A 7,816-nucleotide genomic window follows, 5' to 3' on the forward strand; every position below is an offset into this window, starting at 1 on the left:
ATGTAGGACGTACGCGCACATGCAAACACGACGTGGCTAGCAGACGACGTAGGGAGCAATCCACACTAGGCGCACTTCAGCCAATAGCCGCCAGGCGGCGACTCCGCTCGATCTCGCGGCCAATAGGCATATTAGTTTATGCTAGAAATAGTACTAGAGGCTGTCAACATATGCTCATCAAATCACATAGAAATCTATGTATGTGCTGCTAACAATTATCTTTGCAGTTGAGTGATTACAGTGCCAGATCAACGGCATTGCTACAGAAATGGAACAGCTGCCGCTAATGTAATTTGTTTAGTATTAGAGGTGCACCCGTATACATCTTTCTCAGTAAACGAAACTCCTGGAACGTATTCTCCCAGTTCCTTCAGTGTACCATACACTCATATAGAGTACGGTCGTGTTCAACTGACCAGATAACGAGGAAGTAAAAATAGTCTTTAGCCCCTAGCAAAGGTTGGCCTTCGGACCGACACTGTAGGACCATAGAGATTGTGAAGCTCTATATAACTATGGAATTTTTATCTGTAGTAGGCAAGTTCCAATTTATTAAACCTCCTTCTGTCCGTCTTGTGTAACCACCGGATTCATGGCCAATCCACTGTGCATAACAATGGACCACAACTAAAGATAACAAAAGCCAGTGGGAAGGTGCCAGGCATTAAAGTGTAGAGTAGAGAGAAGAGTACTTAATTACCCTTCATTGGTACGCTCCAAGTTACGAGCAGCCCCGGAGAATATGCTGCTGATACATCAGCTGATTACTAAGAAAGATGTGGCTAATTTGCAGGTCTCTGCAAGCAACAGGTCTGGTCTCACGCGGCCATTCTACTGCTCTCCTGTGAATTCCGTGAATGCTTGCAATTCCCCCAATAATGTTCATGGCTTTCATAAGAGGGCAATGTAGCTCCAGTTGCACAGCTGTGACACTGTATTTCCATAAGGTATTGGTAAAGCTGCATGGTATTCAGTCTTGTGTACACGTTAGTCTTGTTGCGTGACTAGATAGCCCAGGAAACTAAAGCAGCTCTGGTTGTCATGACACACAATAGCAGGAGCAACTGTGCATCGACTACCCGTGCAATGCCATAGTGTACAAGGTACACTGGGGTACACCTTGCTTTGTGTGAACTTGAGTGAGGGAGTAGTCTTTTCCCTTTAATGTCATGCTGGATGATCTTTTGTGTGGGTAGAGTTCAGGGCAGACTGGCACTGGCCTTGCATATCTTGGAGAGCTGTGCGAATAGCAAAATTTAGGGTGCAAAGCGAATTCGAATATTGAAGTGTGAGTGCGAATTGAATATTTTTCGAATATTTCTCAAATATTTCTCGAACACTTCGAAACGAAGTTGCAGAAAAAAAGTTGGAGAGAATTCCTAAGCATATTCTTATGAGATAGCAACATGAAAGTGTTTCTTTTCGCTAGGTTGATAAAGCGCTGGTGGGGTGGTGTTTCATAGTTGTCTTATCAAGAATGAGGCAATGTAGAGGCGGAATTGTATTTATTTACATGATTTGGGTGCAACCAAAGTGTTCCTGACAACACTTTACACGTGATAGGCAAAGATACCATTTCCTCAGCCTCTCCTCCTCTTTCAACTTCTGTGGAAGCCCAACTGATGTGGCGGACAAGGGTGCGCTCCCTTCAAGTCCGGAGTTCCAAATCTGCCTCAAGGACGTCAATATATAAGAACATCTGAAATTTTGGATGCTAAAAAGCTTCGGCTTCTGATTTTTTGGACTTCCTGCCCAACTTTCAGGTCCAAAACAGCATTAATAAAGCCCCCAACTGTGCCACATCTTTCATCTCCATGTTGGAACCAGCATTTCCTTGAGCCAGCATTTGTGACCGTAGCGGAACTTCAAAGGCAGCTTTGCCGCCATACGGGGGTGTGATGAGGTGAACCATATTGAAAATATAGGGACCACTTTCAATCTGATGTTGACTGTCTTGACCAAGTTGGACCGTAACGGAGCTTGAAAGGCAGCTTTGCTGCAATACGAGAGTGTAATGAGGTGAAGCATATTGAAAATCTGAAGGGGTCACTTTTAATCGGACGTTGATATATTTGTCTTTGGGAAGTTCGAATAGTAAAATCCCAGTGCGAATCGAATCGAATAGCAAACACTATTAGAAAAATATTCGAAATTTCGAATATTCGCACACCCCTGATATTTTGGGATGTGATGAAGTTGGGAGAATGGATTTCTTGCTCATGCCAGTCTTGTAGTGCTAGGATTCCTTTAAAATTCTGCACGAGTAGACTTTAGGACTAGGTTCATCCACATGAGAGGAGGCCCTGTAATGCTTGTGCAGGATAGTGTCCATGCTTTTCATTCCCTCCACAGTTAGGGTGGCTAGGTCCGCATTGAAGAGCGACATAGTGCAATGTGTTTTTCGCACTACGTCGATGTAACGTTTCTCCAACAGAGGTCTCCTGCAAGAAAAGCTCGGCATCTTGCTTGACTGTCCATGCAAATGGGGACATTGTTGCTTGCATATTGTGGGGCTGCAATTGCTTCTTTTGTTGCCACTATTTCAGCTGTAGTTTGGCCTGGCAAGCCCATGTGCAGGACCCTTGTTACAACATTGCTTGCAATGCTATGAGTCACTCAGTGTGTCATTGGGTTCGTGCCAGGTGATGAACGTATGTAACAGTTGCATTAGGTGTCAAAGACAGTCGGGCAAAAGACTTGGAACAAACTTGCACGCTGGATGAATGCTGGAGCCCATTTCTAAGAGCACCTCCAATTCGAATGACTAGAATTTCTCAATGTGTTACTGTCTTTAATGAGCAACAGAAATTTCCAGCATTTCAGCCTCAAAAACAAACAAAACACTTATACAGTTCACAACTACAGTCCACAAGAAGCCTGTGCTATTGCCACGACCATGAAAATGGGACTGGACACTGCATAGCTGCTGACAGAATGACCATTTTATTGTTTGAAAAAAGGCTTTGTGCTTTCAACAATGCAATCACTCGAGGCTAATGCTGCCATGCATGTTTGCACGCGTGCTTGCTTTGAAGACCGACTGCTGTATCTTATTCCACCTAGCAAAGCTCTTCTGTTGTATAGAGAGAAGCGTGCAAGATGCAAAATGATGTGTCAGTAAGGGAGGCCGGCAGATATGGTTTTTTCAGCTATACCACTAACTCATTTGTGCATTTTGGACAACAACACATTTATATTCGGCACACGTCCTTTCCAGAATAACTAAGTGTGTATCATTGGCAGTGGTGCTCGATAAAGAATTAAGCATTGCCAAGTTTTATGAAGCTTTCGCACTGTTTTGCGGCCTCGCATTACCGCAGACACGTGCATCTGTAGTTTGATGAAATGTGCAATTCTTGCATCCAAATGTGGACTGTTAAACAAAATACCACCATTGCGAGCACAAGCCAGCCCATCAGTTCAGCCGGATGAGGTGTTCAAGTACCTGTTGCCCTTATCGTAATATTGAGTATGCAATGAACGCAAAATTAGTGCCAGCCCCTATTCGGTATCATCTGCACTGAAAAAAACCTTCCTAAAAGCATCCTGTATACACTAAAGGCTCTAGTCAGCATACATGGACATCATTGTTGCACTTTTGCGTGTGTAAGTAATGGCAACAACCACAAACAGTACGCACGTTCCGTTTACATCGCCAGTCTTGTCTAGAGCCAAGCATCCACTAAGGATACCTGGGCACAGTTCACATGTTAGTATAAATTATTGTATTATGTTACAAGCAATGTACAGAAAGTTCTCCTGCACCTATACAAGCAACAGACTCACCACATTGCATTCTTGTAAGCTAATGCTGACATTAGTCGCTGCTTAAAGATTAAACTACTACTCATCACCAGTTTCCAGTGGCATATGTTGTCGCAGAAGCCACACCTCCTCTACCTAAAAAAATGTAATGCTTGATCTGCTGTTATGGGTAGTGCTAGTCAAAATGGTTTATCAGCCATTTATGACAAAGAACAAGGCTACCGCAGGCACCACCACATGGGCAGCATATAAAGCAAAATTGATTGTGGAGAACACAGACCTGATTGGCACCAATGGTGGGCCTGTCAAACTGCATTTAGTGCTGCAGCATCAGCTACTAGCAAATTGTGAGACTATTCTTGGCAAGCAATAATGATAATGTGCCCCAAAGGTCTCCTTCCACGAGAACTGTTGACAGACCATGTGTTTGGCCCAGATGTGGCGAGCTCAGCAAGAGGTTGAATGTGATCAACCATAAAGCAACTAACAAAACCTTAATTTAAGAGGTAGCATGTTACGTAAGCTGTGGCATAATGCAGCACTCGTGAATGTCTTTTTCAGAGCAAACACTTCATGCTGAAGATGCTCAACAGAAGACGACGTGTAGTGGTCGGATGGCAAAGGACAAAACGTAGAAGCGCTGGAAGCTGGTCAATGGCACATATATAACAACCTTTGTTTGTGCCCACGGTGATGCTTCCTCTTAACAGTACATGCATACACATTGCCAATAAGAAAATTCCTCATCTTTCCAAAAATTCAGCGAATATATTGCTTTTGAAAGCTGGTTAAATAATTGGAGAAATGTCTATTGTCTGGCGAAATTAGGATTGCCCAAAACAAAGCCAACAGCCTCTGTACAAGCTGAAAGAATGCCAGCTGCAATCAAAAAGAAAGCTTTTCATGCTCTTTGCCCTCCAACACAGCCTTGAAAGCAACGTCTGGCTTAAGCAAGCAGTAATAATCGAGAGGGAATGTACAACATGAATTCTCTGCTTTTACACATAAGTTATTTGACCTAATTGCTGCTTTTTTTATCATGCATGACACTTTCATATGCTCAGCACATAGCTTGCCTTATACCTATATCCATGCAACATGCATGCCTTTTACTATCCCTTATTTAAGTTGGGCAGCAAAGAAAAAGAAGACTGCAAGTATGTCACATGAAACGTGATATGCTTTAGCAAGCATTGAAGAATGAGCTGGGCTATAGAGTGACTTTGTGATGACAGCTCAGTGGCAGAGAACTTTGCACACTCGGGCGTAGATGGCAGCAGGTTCGCTCCGCGGAGCAACACTAACACGAGTGCACTACGAGGTGCCAGTGATGGTCTGCACACAGATGAGTTTTTCACAGTAAAGACTGTTCCACCATGATTTGCTCGAAGCCCAAGGGTGGAGTGTGGAAGAAAGAAGAGAACACCGCATCCAAGATGGCTCCGTCATCAACTGTGAGAAAAACAAAAAGAAAAGAATAATGGCAACAGGCCTTCAATGCAGTTTTTAATGGATATTCCCGCATTTGCCTCACTCATAAATCAACTTAATAATGCGCCTTCTGCCATGAGTTTCCACAGATCGAACATTAGGGCAAACCCTCAAGCTTGCTAGAAAACGAAAAAATATTCCTGCGGAAATCATTCAGGATGACTGCCAACATTAATGTGATTGGCACTGAAGTGATGCTAGTCACACATCATATTGCCATCGTTGAAAAGTGCTTAGCACTAGAAGTGTTCTGCAGCCAAGCCACTCTTGCACTTCCCTCTGGACGTGCCGCGCCATCTAGAAGCAACTTGATAACGCCTGTGTGCGGCACCATGGCTGCCTAGACTGGCGCACGTGGCAGCATATGAAAGATTTTGGATTTCTTTCTTTGTCATCAGAGTGGCACATTCCCAGTGAGCCAAGTCAGTGCAAAAGAGGCTTACTGAACAGTAGCACATACCCAGTACATCAGTGCCGCTTGCTAAAGCGTCTGCCTGATGTCTAAGAAACCTCTGCGAGGTGGGCGCCAACCAGCACTGATGAAATTCGAAAGCCTTTTTTAGATGCGAAGCAGCTTATGGTGGGGGCCTTGTCTGTCCCTCCCTCCCGCGTCCCGCGGCGTCCGCCTCCCACTACGAATGCGCGTTCCCTCACCCTCTCGGTCCTCTCTATGCCACCCCCTCTCTCTCCTCTAGTAATCCTCTACTCTACGGAGCGGCGCGAGCGTCCCCTCCCCCTCTATCTCCTCTCCTACGCTTCTCCCCCCTCTCTCTCTAGGAATCCTGTACTCTACAGTAGCGGCGTGCACGACAGGTGGTGTGACAGCTGCATACTCTGCTGGCGGCGGCATGGTAGTTCCGCGGTATAAAATGACGAAGCGCGCACGCCTCATTTCTCCTGCGCAACGCCGCGATGAGCGCCAGCGTCAATGCCGCCGCCAGTGTCAGAGTTAGCGCCAGCAAAAGCGCAAGCATCAGCGCCGGTGTCAACGTCAGCGCTGACACTGGCTTCCCGCTGCTTCGCATCCACACATGGTTCCCTTTAGCGGGATATGGTGTAATTTTTTTTCCCTTGAAGGAGCACCAGCATGCCCTGTGGCATTTATCCTGTGACCAAAGTTGGCGTGAAAATTAAATGCTTTACATTGCATACTCAGAATTTCAGGTAAGTAGTATGTGCCTCCTCAATCACAGAGAAGCATGTTGAACTGCAGTTGTCTTTTCCTACATCTGTTTGATCGTCCTTCTATGCAGTGGTCATTGGTCATCTGCAGTACTACGATTGGCTGCCAACAGCTGCTGAAAAGTGCTAGTCTTGTAATTATGGGCCACAGGGTGCTACTGGTAACGTAGAAATCATAACTGGCTATGAGACCAGGCAGAGGTTCACTTTGATTCCTGGTGCAACCAGTAGGCGTAGGGTTGATGTGACAAACAGTGAACTAGTTTCATGTGAAACATAGCTTTTTTTTTTCACGTAGGTACCCAATGGTACCTATTAAGTTAGTACCGCAATTTTTGAGGCGGTGATGTAACCAGGTGTGTCAAGGTTTAATGCCAAGTCTGCCACCTACTATCAAAAGCGTGTAATCACTGGGATCATCCAGCTTCACCTGAGATTTTCCAATTAACTGCTGTGCTACTTACCGTAAAGAACAGGAAAAACTTCTCCTTTGACACCTGTCACAGGGACATGTAAATCTGTTCCGTTAAGATAAAAGTTCAGCTCGAGGTGGTCATACGTGATGCCCTAAAAGAGCAAGATAAGAGAGTGAAAATTATCAGGATACCTTCACAGAGATAACAGTTGCAGAAAAGTTATCTAAGAGCAATGCAGCTTTCTGATCACATATACAGCTGGCTTCTACTTGTAACTGTCGCCAAGTGAAGTGGAGGAACAACAGATGCACAGTGGAGGAACAACAGATGCACAATCAAACAATCAAGTAGAGTGTCAATCCGTTACTGCCAATGTAGCAGAGTACAGAAGTGACGGTGACACAGCAAGCACTACAGAAGTTCAGGGGATGATAAAGCCTTGAAGTGATAAAATACCACTGAACACGGGATGTCGCTGGAGTCAACGTTTCAGCAAGAGGAGTCTTTATCAGGATGACAAACATTCCTTGCTTGCACTGTGGCGGCTGATGGCTAGTCTAACCAAAGTGCTAGGTATCGACTAGTGTATCTAATGTGATCACAGCTGCTGCCCTGAAAAAAAAAAATCGCAGCATATCCACGGAGTGAATGATGATGAGTGGGCGAAGCTGCGGAGGTTCATCGGTAAACCGTGAATCTTCCGTGAATTCTGCCCAGTACATCATCGCCGACGTGAGATCGGGCGCATTTATACTAAAGGTTCGATGAGTTATGACGACTTGCAGCTCACTTTAATTTTACATGTACGCTGTGAATTTTCATTGTTTAGAAAACCATTGCTTTAGAAAACATCTGGCGTCTTTCGTTAAGCAGCTGGCGTCTTTTCGTTTTGCTTTTAGAAAACATCTGGCGTCTTTCGTTGGTTTATTTCATCAATCAACGGCGTTTTGAACAAAATTTTT

General features: G+C 44.7%; 1 long non-coding RNA gene across 1 annotated transcript; it reads right to left on the bottom strand.

The window, feature by feature from the left end:
- Positions 1-2,864: 2,864 nt before the first annotated feature.
- Positions 2,865-7,042, bottom strand: LOC119387800 (uncharacterized). The gene is made up of 2 exons (XR_005182565.2): positions 6,903-7,042; positions 2,865-5,217 (listed from the first exon to the last, which is right to left on the bottom strand). It is a non-coding gene; the product is annotated as an uncharacterized LOC119387800 (long non-coding RNA).
- Between the last annotated feature and the right edge of the window lie 774 nt (positions 7,043-7,816).

Source organism: Rhipicephalus sanguineus, chromosome 3 (genome assembly GCF_013339695.2).
Source record: "Rhipicephalus sanguineus isolate Rsan-2018 chromosome 3, BIME_Rsan_1.4, whole genome shotgun sequence".
In the NCBI taxonomy this organism is placed as follows: Eukaryota; Metazoa; Arthropoda; class Arachnida; order Ixodida; family Ixodidae; genus Rhipicephalus; species Rhipicephalus sanguineus.